The sequence below is a fragment of the Nannospalax galili genome, unplaced genomic scaffold, assembly GCF_000622305.1.
Source record: "Nannospalax galili isolate Female #2095 unplaced genomic scaffold, S.galili_v1.0 scaffold10, whole genome shotgun sequence".
Taxonomy (NCBI): Eukaryota; Metazoa; Chordata; class Mammalia; order Rodentia; family Spalacidae; genus Nannospalax; species Nannospalax galili.
This window is the reverse complement of record NW_008331140.1, coordinates 1,007,174-1,026,310: the sequence shown is the minus strand read 5'-3', so window position 1 is coordinate 1,026,310 and position 19,137 is coordinate 1,007,174. Positions and strand designations below refer to the sequence as shown.

Sequence of the window (19,137 nt, the reverse complement as noted above, 5' to 3'; positions counted from 1 at the left end):
TAATGCACTTTGTACCCTGAGGCCCTTACCTGAATGTACTGTGCCCATACACTCATCTTCAAATAATGCACCTAGCAACCTTTACAATATGGGATCCCTACCTGCATCATGTATTCTTGCTTTAAACAATGTAAATAAGTCACTTTAACAGGTCCTTGATTATAAACTGTTTCTTTTCAAACATGACTGGTAACACATTCTGAAACCAAGGGCCATGGCCCAGTCTGGCATGAACAGATTTGGATACACAAGTAATAAGGTGGACTTTGTCCTTTATGTGATCTTTTAGGAAAAATTCCATATTTACTGTCTTACACAATGCATAATTGGGCCTGCATATCATTAAAGCCATATATGTTATGGAAAGGCCCAGGTATAATAGAGAAATGGTACATAACTCAAATCTCTCAATCAAAATAGGGAGCCGTACGTTTGCAACCAAACCCTTTGCCTATTGAAACTCAAACAATAATTGGGACACTTGAGTATTCTTTCATTCATGTGACCTGATTTCGCTTTTGATAAGAATATTTTGACCTATACTATTTCGCTTGGATTGCAGATTTGTACCACCGTGCCCAGCTCATAAATATTTTATGAAGAGTATTTTGTTGATCACTGAATTAGTTCAGTTAACGTTAAAATCTATCAACTGGAAATAACAGACTAAATCTGGATTTATAGTTTTTTAATATTTTATTTATTATTTTTATTTTATGTGTATGAGTGTATTGCCTGCATGTATGTGAGTGCACCCTTGTCGTGCAATACTGCAGAAGTCAGAAGAGGGCTTCGGATTCCCCTGGAACTGGAGTTAGGGATGGTTTGTAGCTATCATGTGGGTGCTGAGACTCGTACCTGGGTCCTCTGCAAGAACAGTCAGTGCTCTTAACTGCTGAGCCATCTCTCCAGCCCCTGGGTTTATAGTTTTATTGAAATTGTTTCTCTATATAATTATTTTGTCTTTTTTTTAAATCAATGTCCTGCTGTGTAGGCAAGGCTAAAGTCACATACTCAATCTTTCTATCTTAGACTTCCCAGTGGCAAGACTGTAGGTGTGGGTCACTGTGCTACACACTTTATGTCAGCAACACATTCCTGGTTATTATAGTTTATAGTACATTGTGCAGTTTAGTATTGTGACTCTTCTAAAATTGTTTTCTTAAGATCATTATATACACCTAGGTTCTTTAAATTTACATTGCAATTTAGGATGATCAGGTAAATGTCTATAAATGAGTCAGCTTTAACTTTTTAATTCAAAATTTATTGAATTTTTGAAAATTTCATGCACTATATTTTGATCATATGTAGAACCTCTACTTTCTACATTCACCCATATTTTGATAAAATTGAATCAAATCTGCAAATCAATTTATAGAGATCACCATCTTTATTATATTAAGAATCACAGCAAAGAGTTTGAGATTTACTTCAGTTTGTTTAGGTCTTCTCTAATTTGCTTCAAAATTGCTTGTAGTTACCAAAGCCAAAGACTTGAATTCCTTTGGGTAGACTGATTTCATGTATTATTCTGCTTTATGCCTTCTAAACGAGCATTATAGATATAATACACACATGTTCAGTTATTGCTCAGCTAGTCTCACTGTCAACTGATTCATCAGTACATAGACAGAGCTATTCATAGAGGAGAAGTCTACCCTAAGAAACATATTAATTAACTTTTGCTAGTCTTTTCAAGAGAACCGACACAAAGAGCCAGTTCTACCTCGGTTGCCTGCTAACTGACTGTGAGGAGGAATGCTAGGCCCCATGACCCAGACAGAAGAGCGCTGCTGGCAGAGGAAGAGGCAGAAGCCCAACTGCCATGCTGACTTCTGGCCACACTGGCAGACTTGGCCCTGAATAGCCCGCTTGCTTGCTGCCAGGCCTCAACCCAGCCCCATGCCTCTGCCACCTTGAAGCTAACCTAAAGCATGCTGAGGAGCTTCACAACTTTAACAAAAGAGATGATACTATTCGTTACTTGTCCTTGCAATGTAAACAAATACATTAGATATGTCCCTGGGCATAGGAAAAGGGTGGTGGCTTTGTCCATGTCACCTGTGGATAACACTTTCATTTCTGGGTCTCTTGATTAGACCATTTGATTCTGGGATCTAGGGTCTCCTAGCTGCCAGGGCCACATGAATTCAGAGGGCAAGCCAGTTTATTCTTTTGATCCAGAAGGGTTAATTTTTGCTGTAGGTGTCAACTTGAAATGGTTAAACTTTATGACTTTCATTCTTTTGATAAGGGGCCATTTGCAGTCTTTAAGACACAGTATGATCAAACTTGTGTGTGGACAGGCTTAAGTTCAGCAAGGATGGTAGACTCATTCTCATCTCCACCAACTGGCCACTTCATCCCTCTCATTGATGCATTCAAGAGACTGGTGATGTGCACATTTAGGCTTTATGTTAACAGCAAAGCTGTCACACTGGAGGCTTCATTTACTCCAGATTCACAATTTATTATGATTGGTTCAGAAGATGGCAAGATCCATGTCTGGAATGGAGAGAGTGGTATAAAATTAGCTGTACCGGATGGTAAACACAAGGGTCCCATTACCTGTCTGCAATTCAACCCCAAGTTCATGACCTTTGCCAGCACATGTTCCAATATGGCCTTCTGGTTGCCCACCATTGATGACTGATCCTGACACTGCTCAGCTATTTGTCTACAATGAGAGCGGCCAACAGGAAAACCTCAGAGGGGACTGAGATGAGAGTGGGATTGGATCATTTGACTTGGCTGTAGAACAACCTTTCATATGGCCTTCCCATGGGTACTGTACATCTGATCAAAAGAAAACACTTGGCTGAGCTTCTTCAAAAAGACTCTTGGTGCTGAAGATTCAGTTGGCACTCAGCCTTCCCAGCTCACTCCACCAAGCTGTTCCAGAGGGTTGTCCAGACTTGTGATTAGGTTAAACTGGGGCTCTCAAGACCCCTTCATTTTGAATGTATTAGCTGCTGAAGAGCCAATGAAGTCACCAGTTCTGCCCATCCCTTACCCACACCTACAAATTCATGGGAAGCCACAGTTCTGGTTTTCAGATGCCTAGAGCAACTCAGTGCCCCTTGCCCTTACCCTGCATGTCTTGTTCCTGGGTCTCCCTGTGTAACTGTGGCATTATTCCACAACCATCAAGCACTTAGGTGCCAAATATTTACAGAAATAAGTCTTCATATACCTTGGGGTCAAAGAAAGCAACAGATAGCTAAGGATCTTGCTTGTCAGGAGACTTTTCATTTGGTCCTGTGTGGATAGGTCGTTTGAGTAGATCTTAGGCTCTGATGTGGGCTAGCAAAAAACCCAAGAGCCTGAAAGGGAGGGAAGGGGACAGTAGATGAGTCCTGAGAACTGAAAGGTTTAGCAGCCTGGTGCAATCCCCCATCATCAAAACAAACCCCCAGTCTTGATTTATACAAAAGCAAGATAAGAATCTATTTTTGTACCTGTGTTGCATCTCGTTTTCCCGTGGGCCAGTATTATTGGAATGAGTCTAAGTTGTTTACACGGATGCCTTCCTTTCCTGTCCACCACAAGTTTCGTACATAGTCACCAGATGATACTCTCTTTTCCCCAGTTTCTACCCAAGTTGGTTCTAGGCCTGTTATATGTTAGATTTAGCCTTTTTATATATGACCCTTGATTTCTGTTTATATTTGAGCACAGTGTGTGTGTCCACTTAAATATATCTGCAGATATGGCACATACGTATGTATGTATATGCCAATCTATCGTCTGTAGCTTCTCAAGAGTTCAGCCATGAGAGAGACTGCCTTTGCTAATTGTGCTTGCCACAAGTACTAGTCCTCCCTGTGAACCTTTTTCTCTTTGGGAGACTAAGTGAAGCAAAGCTTCTAGTGTTTGTTGTTTTCATGGCAGCTAAGTGAGGGTCGTGGGATGTCTCCCTCGTGCTCCTCAAGCCACATTGTGAGGTCCTCTCTATAGTATTAGTCTCTCCTTTGCTGGATTATGCTCTGTCTTCACCTGTATTTGTGTGACAGACACTTTTGCATGGCTTCTGTGCCTGGCTTATGGCATTTGAGGATAGGGTGCTGGAATCACAGTGTTTTCAGTTTGTCAGAACTTTGCTAATCACAGGTCCCTCTTGCTTACCTGCTGTGTCTGCTTTTCTGCCCTTGTTCTTGATGTCTCCTGAGAAAGGAAGACAGCTTTCGTTAGGCCCAGGTTGAGAAGTGTTGCAGCTGCCCATTGCCCTTTTTCCTAGCTTGGCAGAGTGAGTGGCAATCAAACATCATGTGAGCAGCACTCCCTTGATCCAAGAGTGCCCATCTGCTAGGGGGGGCAGTCAGGCCATCACTCCTGAAGTTCAGCAAAGGCATGAGCTATCAATTACTAATACATTTTTTAAGCAATTATTTGTTTTGGCTTGCTATCCCAACTGAAAAAGCAAGAGGTGGACACCCTGACTGAAATCTGCCATTGTTGCTGTGCACCCACTGTGTAATTCTGCCTTCCCAGAGTGCACAGACAAGAACAGATGGTCTGCACTGTTACTGCCCACTTTTAAGGTTTGAAATTCATGTTAAGAGTAACTGTTGAGAGAGAATACTTGGAACTGGAGTAATGAGAAAGGCCCCATAACTTATAAGTAGAGTGGCTTGCCCCGCAACACGAAAAATATTTTGTTTTAGTTTTTTAAAATTTATTTATTTTTATGTGTGTGTATTTCATACAGAACATACCAAACAATCTTATTCATCTTTATACCCATATCCCAAATGGCACCATCTGATAGACCCCCCCTCAACTGGAGCCTATATACTCTGTCATCCTTGTTACTGTCCACTGTGTTATCAGTGTCCCCAGCCATTCCCCAGTGCAAGTCCATCTGCTGAGTCTAGCCATCCTTCTAGAGTTCCTCATCCAGCAGCAATCAATTGCCAACATTCCTTTAGATAAGATTGGGGCCTGCTGTTTATTTTCCCAGTTCTATGCTGGGTTACTGTCTGGGAGTCTCTTGGGCCACCCTGGCGAACAACTCAAAGGAAGGTGTCTCCTGTCTGACATTGTGTCTTGTTATGTAGCCTTTGAGGCCTATACTAATCTGGTCAGAGGAAAGTATTTGTATCCAAGTTCATATGTGCCCAAAGCTGAGGCACCATACCCTTGGAAGATGTACCACCTCAGCCTCTGCTGGGCCCAATAGCAGTAGAGCTGACTTAAGAGTTGGGAGGAAAGGGAAACAGTGCAATTGAAAGTCACAGGATAGTGTGTGTGGCCAGGAGGGAAGACAGAAGGAGAAGACTGAGCTGGTGCTGCAGGGTTATGTCCCTGGGTACAGGCTACCACCACCCTCTGAAGAACTGACTGGAGTCATGGCTGATGAGTGACCTGACACTGCTCAACCAGCAGCCACTGTATTAAGAAAGTATTCCCCATTGTATTTGACAATTATTGCTTATTAAGGAAAATTTGAGAATTTTAAGATGAACCAGTTTGCCACCCAAATGGTACCATTGTCCAATCTTTTGATGTTCAATGTTCTTCTAGATATTTCTGTGCATAGACTTGCGTGTTTACATAGTTGTTCCTCTATTGTACATACAATTTTATGTCTCTTTTATCTTTAACATATAAACATGTTTTCCAGAGTTCTCTCGGGGTCTCTTGTGCGATCAGACAAACCATATAACATATTTTTATGTGAGTTTATTATGGTTTATGCCCTTGGGTAGGGAGGTGGTAAATGGGGGTACTTACAAAGAAATGCACACCCAGCACCCAGCTCTGCCCTGCCGTTCCAGATCACTTCCGTGCCCACTCACAGTCTCCGTTAACTTTCGCCCATGCATCTTGGGCCCGCAGTCTCACCCCAGGTTATTAATGTCCCCTCTCGTGTCCACATTAATGAGACGTTGGGGCCATGTTTTTCTCCACACCCACCACTGCGTGTTTGGGGAGGCTCGCTGCTTCCATCACAAGCTGGCTCCCAGAAGCCCCTCTGCAGTCAATTCACCTCAGCATGCCCCGCCCCTTGGAGGAAGCAGGCAGTTTGGGACATACATGTTAAAAAAAGAAACATTAATTAGCTAGATTTCCAAGCAGTTTGTGAGACTTTCTCTCTGTTTCTACAATTAAAAATACTGAAAATATTTACTGGGCTCAAATTGTTTGATGACAATATGGCCTATTTTGAAAAAAGTATTGACTTCATGATATGTAAAACAAAATGATTCCATGTTTAAAATTTTTTATGTATATTTTTACTCGTTTAGATGACTGTGTCGGGACTTTGATCTAAAGTTTTCTAGTGATATAATAACCATTTTTTTCTTACTTGAGTTATGTCAGTATATCAAGAAGTTGCAATATCTATTGAAAATAAACTACTTGTTATTAAAGAAAGAAGAATTGTCTCTATTTAAAAGCATACTATGCATATCCTAGGAAGGTTTTATATAAGAAGAAATAATGTGTAAATATGGAATTTCCAAGCAACAAGTTTTGGTACCAAATATATAATTGAACATTGCCTACATAGTTAGGAAAGGGGTTGCATCTTGTGGCAAAAGTAGATGTACGGAAATAGTCTTACAGTTGGCAGAGACCCTTCTCATATGAACCTACAGCAATGGTGTCAGCATGCAGAAGACCCATGCAAACTTAGGCAGACAAAAACCAAGCACAGAACTGTGGAAGTGAACAGCAAACCCCAATCTTAGTCGAAGAATTATTGGCAGCTGATTATGCTGGGTGAGGAAGAGCAAATCTTCTTGCAGAGAGAGACACTAGATAGGCTGAGTAAAACCCTGTGGTTGAACTTGCACTGAGGGACATCTTGGGACAATCACTTTACATAACAGGTCTCAATACAAATGACAGAATGTATGAACTTCAGAGGAGGGGCTATGGGAGGGTGTCAAAATGGAAGGGGGTGAAAGATGATAGATGATTTTATGTATGAAATACACAAAAATTCAATAAAAAGTATAAAAAATTAAGTAAAAATAAATACAAATTAAAAACAAAAAAGAATAGGATGCCAGGCGTGGCGGTACAGTCCTTTAATCTCAGGATGTGGGAGGCAGAGGCAGGTGGATCTCTGCAACACTGAGGCCAGCCTCTGAGTTCCAGGTCTGCTGGGGGCTACAGGGAGACCCTGTGTCAAAAAGACTGACAAAAAAGCAGCTTGTCTGAATCTGATGTCAAAATAGTTTTTATAACTCCCAGACGTTCACTCTGTTGATGTTGATAACAAGTCAGAAATGATTATGATTCTATTCAACATTATTATACAAAAACATCCTAAATTGTTTTCGATCAACAAAGCCTAATTTATCCCCTTCTAAGTTGCCTACTTCCTTTGAGGACCTGAAATCTATTTTACTTTCCCTAAAGTGTTGATACTAAATAGTTTTTAATTGCCTATAAGCAGAAAAACATCCGATAAGGAAAAAAGAATAGGAAAATATGTTCTTGGCTCTGATGGCTCTGATGCATAATGGCTAAGATATTTTTCCCTACCTGAAGCTGCTGAATGTTTCCTTTCAGATCCCAAGAATTTTCAGTGTTGATGTTCATGCTACTGCTGTTATCTCCTTCCTACAAAATAAAGCCCATAATGGTATGTAGATTAAATAAATAAATTGTGTGTGTGTATGTGTGTGTGTGTGTGTGTGTGTGTGTGTGTGTGTGCGCGCGCGCGCGTCTGTGTTTGGTTATTTCAGTTTAAGGAAATAAAGTTAAATGTTAATGTGTAACTAATAATGAGTAACTAAGTTTATGATATGAAGGCTTAAATTGACTAAATGTATATTTGCAAGAAAAATTGTGAATATAGATGTTACATTAGGTTTAAAGACCTCAAGATTCAAGATGCATTATAACTTTCTCATACAATATTATAGCTACTCACAGATAAGTCATTCAACACAGCTTTGAAGTTGGTTTATATTGCTCCTTCCATCCAGATTTGATCACCTAAATGCAGAATTAGTTGTATTATACTTTTAACATGAAATACTATTACAAATATTGTAAATATAAAATTCTAAAATAAAGAGCATATTATCCCAAATACTAAGTTTCTATCAATTTAAGATGTTCTGATTTATAAAAAAATCTAAAATTTGTAATAGAACATGCTGATAATTCAAGTTGATGTTCTCATTTTCCTTATATGTTATGACCTAATTTTCTTTCCCTTTAATCTTTTAATATATTAAAAGACTGTTGTGAGTGAGAAATTACTAATTTTATCAGTGAGGAATAGTGTAAAAAGTATTGGAAGGATTGCTAGTCTATGTGGTCATCCATCCTTAAAGAATTTTTTTCTATATTACCAGCTGGCAATAATGACTATATACAAATGCTCTTCTAATAGTAGTTTGCATTAAGAGACAGGTACTAAATATTTCATTGTATTTAGTTATTTCTTTTAATACTTGAAGGCATTAAGTAGTCAAGCCTAGTATTAAATTCTACTCTCTCTCTCTCTCTGTCATCTCTCTCTCTTTTGAAATGTATTGCAACAAAACAAGGATCTATATGCATACTGTAATTTTAGCTCTTGATCTGTTTCAAAAATTACAAATAAGTTGGCCAATTTTAAAACTTTAAAAAACATTTTATTTACTATGCTTTATTTGATGCATATGAGTGTATTGCCTGCATGTAAGTGTGCCCATGTCATGCAATGCTTGGGGAGGTCAAAAGAGGGCAATGAATTCCCTTGGAACTGTCCAATTATACAAGTCCCTTGTATTTTTTTGGATAAGAAACTGTGAATAAATAACTTGCAAATAGAAATACCATTCTTTAAGCTTCATTTTCACTCTTGATTATTTTGTTAGCATCTCTTTGTTTTTACGTAGTCTCATGTATTTTTGCTTTCCTTGCCTAAACTCTTGTTGTCATGGGCAAAAAAAAAATGACTAAGATTAATGCCAAAAATCCCTTTTTACTATACTCCTTTCTGAGAATTTTGTAATTGCAGGTCCTCCATTTATAAATTTATTTGAAATTCAGATGTTTTGGGGCATAGTACAATTAAGTGTCCAAACTCATTACTTTGTCATGACTGTATATTGAAGAGACTATTCTTTTTCTCATAACATATTCTCAGTAGCTTTGTTCAAATTCCTTTACTCAAGTGTGTGTATATTTTTTGTTATATATTCCATTCCATTTGTATATGTTCTTTCTGACATCTGATTACTCTAGTTTATTTTTTTAAGCTTTTACAATTTTGTTAGAATTTTAAAGAGAAATCCTCAGGGTAGGTAGTCTTGGTAGCTACCTTGAGGAAGAGCATGGTGAGGAGAAGGAAAGAAATCCATGAAGCCATGAAAGTTTAGAGCCTGCATGGTGGTCAGACAAATGGCTGACTAGCAGACACATGGCTGGGAGAACGAAGCTTTAGAGAAAAAGTAAAGAAGTACAAGAGACTAGGGGCAGCCCAAAGCCTTAATGATAGCATGTGTAGAAAGAAAACCATGAAGAAAAGGAGAGATTATGTTTTTCCAAAGAATTCAGAAAAGCGGGAAGACTTAAAGACTGCATGACTGTTGCTGGTCCAGAAGTTCTGTGCTAGGAGGCAGGATTCCAGGCAAGAAAAAAATCTCTGTCTCATTACCGCACTAGGTAAAACGCCCACCTGTTTAGCATAATTTAACGCCTTCCTAGAGTTTCATTTTTTGCATTTTTTGTTTTGTATTTGTTTGTTTGTTTTTGAGACAACCTCTTTCTGCAGCCCCAGGTGGCCTGGAACCCTCTGTGTAGATCAGCTTGTCTCAATCTCAAAGAGGGCTGTCTGCCTCTGCCTCCTGAGTGCTGGAATTACAGGTGTGTGCCACAATGCCAAGACTTTCCTGTAGTTTTTGTAATGTATTTCCAGGACAGCAAAGGTTTGGTTATTGACTTGTTTCCTATTTATCAGGGTTGATTATGTTACTAAAAATCTTTTTTGGTTCCATGTGATTTAAAATTTTTATTTTCTATTTCTGTAAAAAAAATGAAGATTTTAAAATATTGCATTGAGTCTTTAGGAGGCTTTTTACAAATAGGGATTTCATAACATCAACTCTTTCAGTTCATGAATATGGAATGTCTTTATATTTATGTTTTCAGTTTTCAACATTGTGTTTTCACTATACAAGTGTTTAGCCTCCTTTTTACATTTATTTCTGAGAAGTTTGTTGTTTTAAATAGTATAATAAGAGGGATCACTTTTTAAATTTCTAAAGGGATTCGGCTTTTGTAATTTTGTAGCTTACAGTGCTACTGGATTTATTTATTCTAAATTTTCTGTGTGAAATCTTTTCTGTGTAATTAAGGATATCTATATATAAGAGCATATCATATCTAAATAGTTATAATTTTTCCTTTCAACACTAGACACTATTAACTACTTCTTACATACTTTGACTGGATAGGATTCCCAATACTATATTGAATAAAAATGGGAAGATTGGGAATCTTTATATTTTTCCTGATTTTAGAGAAATTTCCTCACAAAATGTCCCTGATATTAGCCACAACCTTCTTATAAATGTTATATCACATTTATAATGTTGATATGATTTACTTTTATTCCTAACTGATGTTATTTTAATAAATGTCTTTTATTATGTTGCAATGACTTCCTTCTATTCTTAGTTGTAGAGTGTTTGCCTCATGAAAGGGTGCTAATCTTTGTCAAATATTCTTTTATGTCTAGTTTGATTACTATGTGAACTTTGAATTTCCTTCTGCAATTATATTATATGGAATTGCTTAGTGTTTTTTTAACATGAATCATTATTACATCCAAAATAAAAATCCCGATGAGTCATAACATAAGACCGCTATAGCATCCTACTGGATTTGTTTTGCTATCACTAATTTGGAGATTGTTATTAGGAGATTGTTAGTTGTAGGTTAATGTGATTGTATTTTTTCTGAATTTTATATGATACCAATAATGGCTTCAGAAATCAATTTTGGAATTATTTTTCCCTTAACATTTTTGACAGATCTGAGAAAGAATCACTTAAAATCTTCAATGGTTTGGAGCAATTCAGAGAATTTTTTGTGGGAGGAGACTGGGAAATGTTTTTACTGTTTAAATCTCTTTGCTAGGTATGTATTTGTTCAGTTTTTCTGTATGATCATTATTCAATCTTTGTAGGCTCTACAGCTTTAGAACTTTATTTCCTCCAGGCTATATGGTCTATTGATATTTCATTTCTCTACAATATTTAGTTATTGTTTAAAAATATTTCTTTTACATCAGTTGAAGTATCTTTGTTTCATTGATGATTTTGTTGTTTCTCTTTCTCTATTTCTTCTCAATCCACTAAAATTTTTCTAATTTATCTTGTTTTCAAAAGATAACTCCTATTTTCAGTGACTTGTTCTGTTGGTTCATTATTCTTCACTTTATTTATTTCTAGAAGAATCTAAATTTCCTTCTTTCTAATAATTTTAAGATTATCTGGTTACTGTTTTCTAAGTTACTTAGAGAAAAAAGTCAGTTTATTTATTATTTGAAATATATTTTTTGGGACAGCGTTTCATGCAATTTAGACTCCTCCCAAGCTTTTTGTACAACTCGGATAGTTTGGCACTTTTGGTCCTCTGCATCATCCTCATAAGTGCTTGGGTTATAGGTGTGCACCACCATGGCTGGTCTGCAATATTTCTTCTTTAATTAATACAGGCCCTGGATGTTATTAATTACTCTCATGGTGTTGCTTGCTTTATATTTCATGAGTTTCATTGTTTTGTTTTAAAGAAGATATTTTATGATTTCCATTTTATATACACTTTGACCCACTGATGTTTAAGTACTATGTTAATGAATTAGTACATATCTGTTCATTTTCCATTTTTAGCTGTTTGTATCTAGACAGTTATTTGAGGTTGAAAATTGCAAGTGGTAGATTTCCACCATCTTTGTGTTTCTTCAGCCTTGTTTATATTCATACTCTAATGTGTGCTACATCATAGAAAATTTTATGTGTACAAAACAATGAGTCTTTTGTTGTCGAGTAGATGTTGTATATGTATGTGATAGGTCCCTGTGATATAGAATATTGTTAAAGTTCCCTGCTTACTTTTTTGCATGGATTATTTTTATCTATTATTACAGTGGATATTTTGAGATCCTCTATTACTAGTGTATCACTATTTCTCCCTCTTGTTCTGGTACTGTTTGGTTTACATATTTAGGCTCTTTGATGCTTAAAGCATATTAAAATCACTATATCTTCTTTGTGAATTAAACATTTAATCATTTATAATTTTTCCTCAGTTTCTCAGTGTGTATGCTGTTGGAATACAGGAAGGCTCCTGATTTTTTTCCTTGTTGATCTTATATTCTACCACTCTGCTGAATGTGTTTATCAGTTCTACGAAATTTCTGCTGGAAACACCATCATACAGTAGTTATTTTTATGTTTGTGTGCTACATCGTTGAGACCAATAACCACTTGAGGAAGAAATTATTTTGCCATATAGTGCCACAGGGATAAATGTCCATATTGGCAGGGGAAAGCAGAGTAGCAATAACAGGAAACTGAGAGATATAGTTCATCGCCACACTGAAAGAAGACTGTGAACTGGAAATGGAGTGTGGGTATGATCACTCAAAGCCTGTTCCCAGTGATATACTTCCTTCTGTAAGGTTGTACTTCTGAAAGGTTTCATAACCTCCCCAAACAGCATGACTAAGACCCAAGTATTCAAATTCATGAGCCTATGGGGGATATTTCTCATTCAAATCATTATAACCCTTGGCCTTCATAGGCTCATGACCATCTCATGATACAAACTTTATTTAATCCAACTTCAAAAGTCCACATAGTGGAGCCTAGAAAGATAGCTCAGTAGTTAAGAGTAGTGGCTGCCTCTTCTTCAGCATATCCCATGTGGGAAACATTAAATTTCATGCTACACTTTTTCTATTCAAACCATACCTTTTGTATTTCTTTCTGCCCCACTTGTTCTTTTACATTGTAGATCTGCATAAGCTATATCAATAATAATCATACCACAAATTTATGCTGTCTTTCCATATTCTCTGCAAAAGAGATTAGTTAATTACTTTTTAATTTAGCCTCATGCAAAATCTCAGGTAATGGGCATAAAATAGCCATATTCTTTGCCAAAATATGGCATGAATGTCTTCTAATCCAGACTCTTTGTTAGCCTCTGAAACATTATGAATGAGGCCTCCACTGTCTTCAATATGTTCTTCACTACTATTTCACAGGTTCTTTCTTGAATTGTCTATTAAGCTCTGCTTACAGAATTCAACCACTTTTGTAGACCAACCTTTCAAAATCTTCCACATTCCTCCAAAAAAACAACATGGTCAGGTTCTTCAAAGCAATGACTCCACTCTCCGGTTCTGTTGTAATAAATTACCAATACTAAAATTAACCTGAGGAATTGCTTCTATTGGCTTATAATTCCAGAGGATTTGATGTTGATAATGGCAGGGGGAAGGAATAACAGCAAGAACAAGAAACAGACAGACCATATTTCATCCAGACAGGAAGCAAGACAGAAGAGGAAGAGGGGCTGGGCTATAAAACCTCAAAGCCATTCCTTAGTGTTGTACTTTCCATAGCAAAGTTATACTTCCTAAAGATTCCATAATTTCAGCAAATACCATCATCAACTGGGTAACAAGTGCTTATATACCTGAACCTATTGGGAACATTTCTCATTCAAACCTCTATGAGTTCTATCATATTAAATTATAATGCAGTAAGTAATATAGATTATTAAAATACTATTTTGTGTATTTGCCTGATGCAATGAAAAATAATAGGCAAAAGAGAATCATTAAACAGAGGCAGGAACACATAATTTTTTTCTGTTCATTCTTTGGAGTTTTGAAACTTTAAGAAATAAATCTTTCTTCAACAGATGAAAAATCTTGTTAAAGTGAAATACCTTATAATTATTTCTCAGAAATTCAATGCATTCTTCCATCTTTTGTATTAAATTTTGCAAAGAACTTTGACACTTTAATATGTTTTATACATTAGCCTTAAGTTAAAACACCAAAATAGCACTAAAATGACTTGCTTTAAAAACAAGCTAAGTGTCAATGACATATCTCAGCAGGTAAATGCACTAGTCACTGAGTCTGATAATCTGAGTTTGAGTCACAAGACCCACATGATGGAAAGAGAGTACTCAGTCTATTTATTGTAAGTTATTTTTTGATCTCCATGTGTGAACACACACACACACACATATGCACCCACAAGCACAGTGTATGTAGCAGATAAAATAAAAAAATAAAATAAAATGCTCCCTTAGGATTTTGTTCTAGATAGTGTATCAGTTGGCTGCAACAATTAACACATCACAGAAGTGTTGACTTAAGCAAATACATTTTATTTCTATTGTAACAAGAGACCCAGAGATTTTGAATCCAGATAGACAAAATACATTGCCATTTTTTTTAAACAGAAGGCAAAGCTGTTTGCTGTATTCTTCTTATGTTATCCTTACAATGTGTGTTTCTTCCAGATGGTGCTATGTGTGTTTTCCTTACAGCACTATAGTTGAGGGGATGCTTACAGGAGCATAGAGAACTCGAAAGTAGTGAGAAGCCTTCATTAGCATGAGTGACAACTCATGAAAGCTGCAACTCTGGAGCTCTTGGCACCACTTGCAGTCTCCTGAATAGGTCAGAAGAGTCTTCTCTCTTCTCATCAATCCTTACCATACTGATTACCTAACGATGGGATGGGAAGGGCCTTGCGAATCAGTTAAGTTCCAGTGACTTCTTCAGTCTTAAATAGTTTCTCTACAGGATGTAAGTGTTTCCGTTTAAAGGATAATGTTACATAATAGTTGGTTGCAAGATGGCTGCATCATCTCTAGTCATTTCTGCTTCTAAGCAGGAGGAAGAATTGAAAAGGAGGATGAAAAATATGACCAGAAGTAAGACCATTTCACAAACAAATATAATTGCTTACAACGAATTATCGTGTGTTCCTCCTATTTGACATTTGGAAGTAACTTTCTTTCTTGGAATTTTGACACTTATATTATGGGAATTGTTAAAATTGGGTGAGCAAGATTGAAAAACAAAGAAGAAAAAGAACAATTATAAAATGCTACAGGTCTTTATTTGGGGAGATAAATCTACAGATAGCATCTCTAGAGTAAGAATCGGGGTCTGCCATCTGCTTACAGGCTGAGGTAGTTGTGGGACAAAAAAAAGTGGATGGAGAACAGACTGAAAAGTTTCCTTTCTTTGGCCTGAAGTTGACAATTGCTAGGATAAGAAGTCAGCAGTCAGTTAAAGAATGTTGGATGATGGATAAACATCTCTGCTGACCAGGTATTACTAGGGTCTATAAAGCAGGGAAGGCAAGATCTTGAGAAACAAGTTACTTTATTTCTGGAAAACTAATTGCCTTAGTTTTGGGATTTGTTACAGTTCAACCAAAATGTAGGAGGTTTAAAAATGACATGACCTTGACTAGAGGGTATGATTTGAGTACTTAACAAATGATAAGAAATATCTACTCAATTTCTAATTAATCTACTGGTAACAAGACATAAGAATACATAGGACTATTATCACTCTTACACTGATAAGAAAACTAAAGGTCAGAATTATTGAAAAAATTTCCAAACATTCCCTCTAAGCAACAGCCCTAAGGTATATAACCAAGTACATCTAATTACAAAGATTAAAACCAATGTTATACTATTTCTTTATCAAGGTGGAGTTAGGATATATCTCAGTTACTTCTGAATGAAACTATATTATACATAATTAAAGTGAATATATCAAGGGAGAAACTTCATTAGAACAATAGGTATATTTTCTAGAGGGAAATACCTGTTGTTCTAAAAAGTCTTGTTAATTCCTACTTACTCTAGGAATTGAATTGAGAAACTTGGTTAAAAATTCAAATACCACTTAACAATTAAACTACCATAGTGGATCATTCAGGAAATAGAGCTTATTCAGCTTGTCACCTTGAGAATTTTATTTTTAACATGTTCAAGCGCTTCATAAAGACAACTCTTTTTCTTGCAAATATAAAGTGTAAACCTTGATTGGTTGGCAAATTAGTAGTGAAAGATCATTTTATGCAAAAGGTATCTTTAATCAATATGGAAAAATCGAAAGTAACATCAAGTAGTTTCACCATCAAATCACTTCAAGTAATGAAAAGAGCCACAGGATTTTGAAATATTAGAATATTTATTCTCATTATTTATACTTCAGCATTCAACCAATACTCTCCAAAATTATTATACAAGGTTTACTATCATCTTGTGAGGAGAATTCTCAGAACGTCAAGCCAAGGTTGACAGTAAAAAAAAAATTGCTCTGTAGAATTGTTGTCTGAAAGAAAATTATTTAATATCACTTTGATGAAATGACACAGAGTTAAGCACTGGAAACAGTCATTATAGCTGGATAACAGGTAGATGTACATAAGTTAGTAAAATTGTAGTTAAACTTTCCTAATTGTTAGATAATTGTTAATGATATTTTGAAAAGAGATTATCATTGAGCTAAAGGGATTTATGCAAACAAACCAAGACAAAATATCATTTCGTTGTAGTTTCCTTTATGTATATCATCCTGTGTAGCACTGAGGATTGAATTCAGAGCCTCATGCATGTTCATACGATGTTTTACTGAAAATTGAAGTATATAAAATTTGATACATGTGACTGAATCACTGTGAATTAATTACTTATGACTTCCTTCCATTTTAATCTGAACCAATACCACTGAAAACACAAAAGAAGCAAAATCTCACCACAGAGTCAGAGGCTAGAACTGATCAACTTCAGTTTAAGCACTTTTCTTTTTTCCTTTGTTTTTGCTGTTGTTGTTGTTGGTTTTAGTATTATTTATTGATTGTTTGATACAAATATCATGTAACTCAGGCTGGTCTCAACCTTGCTGTGTAGAGAATGATGATTTTGGATTTCTAATCCTACTGGCTCTGCCTTCAAAGTGTTAGAAATATGAGAATATGCCATTGTCATCACATCTGGCTTATCCAGTGCTTGGGAAATAACCCAGGGACACATGGACACATGGACAACAAGAACTCTACAAACTGAGCTGCATCCTCAGGCTTAAAGTAGGTTTTCCCATTGGTATAGGTGTCCCCTCTTTAGATTTATACTATACTATAGTCTCACAGGCATTTTATTTCATTCTAATATTGTTTTCCATAACACTTCTCCCAGAATGACAAACCCCCTGAGTTAATTTTGTAATATGTCTTTGTGTGAGTGCTTGGAAAATGAATAACAATGCTACATCAGCACAGCTTTAATTTTTGCAAATTGTATTATATTGTGGATTTCATTCTGTTTCTCTTTTTTTCCCAATTCACACCATGCCTTTAAGTCATTCATGGTATAATGTATGTATCAAATCTGTTTATACTAACTACAGAACAAAGGACAAGAAAGCTATTCAACTGCTAATCAGAATTTTTTCTCAAATAGTTAATGCAGGTGTGTAAGAAAGGATGCCCCAGAGAACAGAGACAAAAGATTGGAAAATATCAGGTATAGTGCACTCTTATAGGTAGCTGAAACAAACAATATGTACCTGTATGATAGACAGAGAAGCTACATGGAATCTCCTACAGGTATCAAAGGACAGGGACCAAACAGCTTAAAACCCCAGGGTTTTGAGGTAAGACTATGACCTCTTTCACTAGTTTCCATTCTCCATTTGGATATCAACTCCAGCAGTGATATTCTCCCCAAAAGGTTGGGCTCCTGATCTTCAGGATTTCCTACATGCAGTCCTACATTACTATTTATGAACTTGCTATTATCTGATCCATAAAATTGGATGTGCGCAGTAGCTTTTATTTTTAAATGATCTGGTATATATAAAACAAAGCCTTAGCAGGTCTAAATAAATAACTGAGGCATTTCAGAGTTTCTTGGTATCCCTTTCTTTTGTTTTAATGCACATTTATTGCTACCAAAATAAATTTCTATGTCTAAAAGAGGTAAACTGGTGAGTGGGTTTTAGATTTGGACTTTCAGGATATGCTAGCATCAGTGAAAACTGTATGGCCATTAGAGTCCAAGTTCAGTGACTTGGGATCACACAGCTGAAAAGGGAATTCATGTGTATTCAGGGCTTCAACTGATTCACCTACATTCAAAGTACTTTGTAAGAGAGACAGCCTGAGTATGGATTTATGACAATTAGTGTGTAAAGAGTTGTAATTTAGTCATCTGGGCTTGGAAAAGTGATGTTTAAAAGTTAGAGGTAAAGGCATGTGATAGACTCTCATAATGGGCATAGAATATGAAGGTATTTACTTCTGACATAATAAATTTGTGTTATCTAAATAGTGACAGTATATTGACATTTAGTGGGGTGAAAGCTATATGATAAACAGAATGACATTAATCTGATATTATTCAGAGACTATCTCTGTATTACACTGATTACCCAATTGTGGGAGTAAATTTTTTGGACAAATGATTTTTATGTAACCTTATAACCAAAAAAGTTAATCTTAAATTTTGAAGTCACTTAACACTACTTCAGATTGCTAATAGTTTAAAGTGATCTTACTAGGCCTTGGGCTCCTTTTGTAACTTAACTATGTAGTTTTAATCAATCCCGACCCTTCCTTTCCTTGACCCCAAATGGTGTTTGATTATGTGTGTATATTGTTCATATTAAGTGCTATAAGTAGTGGGTATTCCTTGGAAGAAGATAATTATCCCATTTGTTTTGCAAACAACAAGTGGGATTAGATTGAAAACATCTGTTCTTGTGTGTTAGTCTAGGTCAGTAGGAACTCAGAAAGGACAAATCATTCTCTGATAAAAATAAAGGTTTACTTTTACTCCACCATTTCATGATGGATTTATGGTTTCAATAAACAGAAAAGTGGGTCTCTGTTCAAGAGCACAGTTATGGAAGAAATCTGAAGGAATAGTTTCTCAGAATAGTACAGGACACACTCTTATTGAAAATGGGTGCTAAGAGTCAGGCTGTGATCATTCAGACAATGCCAAAATGCAACATTTCATATCACCACACTCGATGGTCTTACTGACAGAGTGATCATGGTGGTGAATCCAGAGGCTGGATATTTTCATTAACATGAGTTTCTTCTATAATCTGGATGTTCTGTCTTT

At 36.3% G+C, this 19,137-nt stretch overlaps 1 pseudogene; it reads left to right on the top strand.

The window, feature by feature from the left end:
- Positions 1 to 214: 214 nt before the first annotated feature.
- LOC103725402 lies at positions 215 to 2,656 on the top strand (annotated as a pseudogene).
- The last annotated feature ends 16,481 nt before the right edge of the window (positions 2,657 to 19,137 follow it).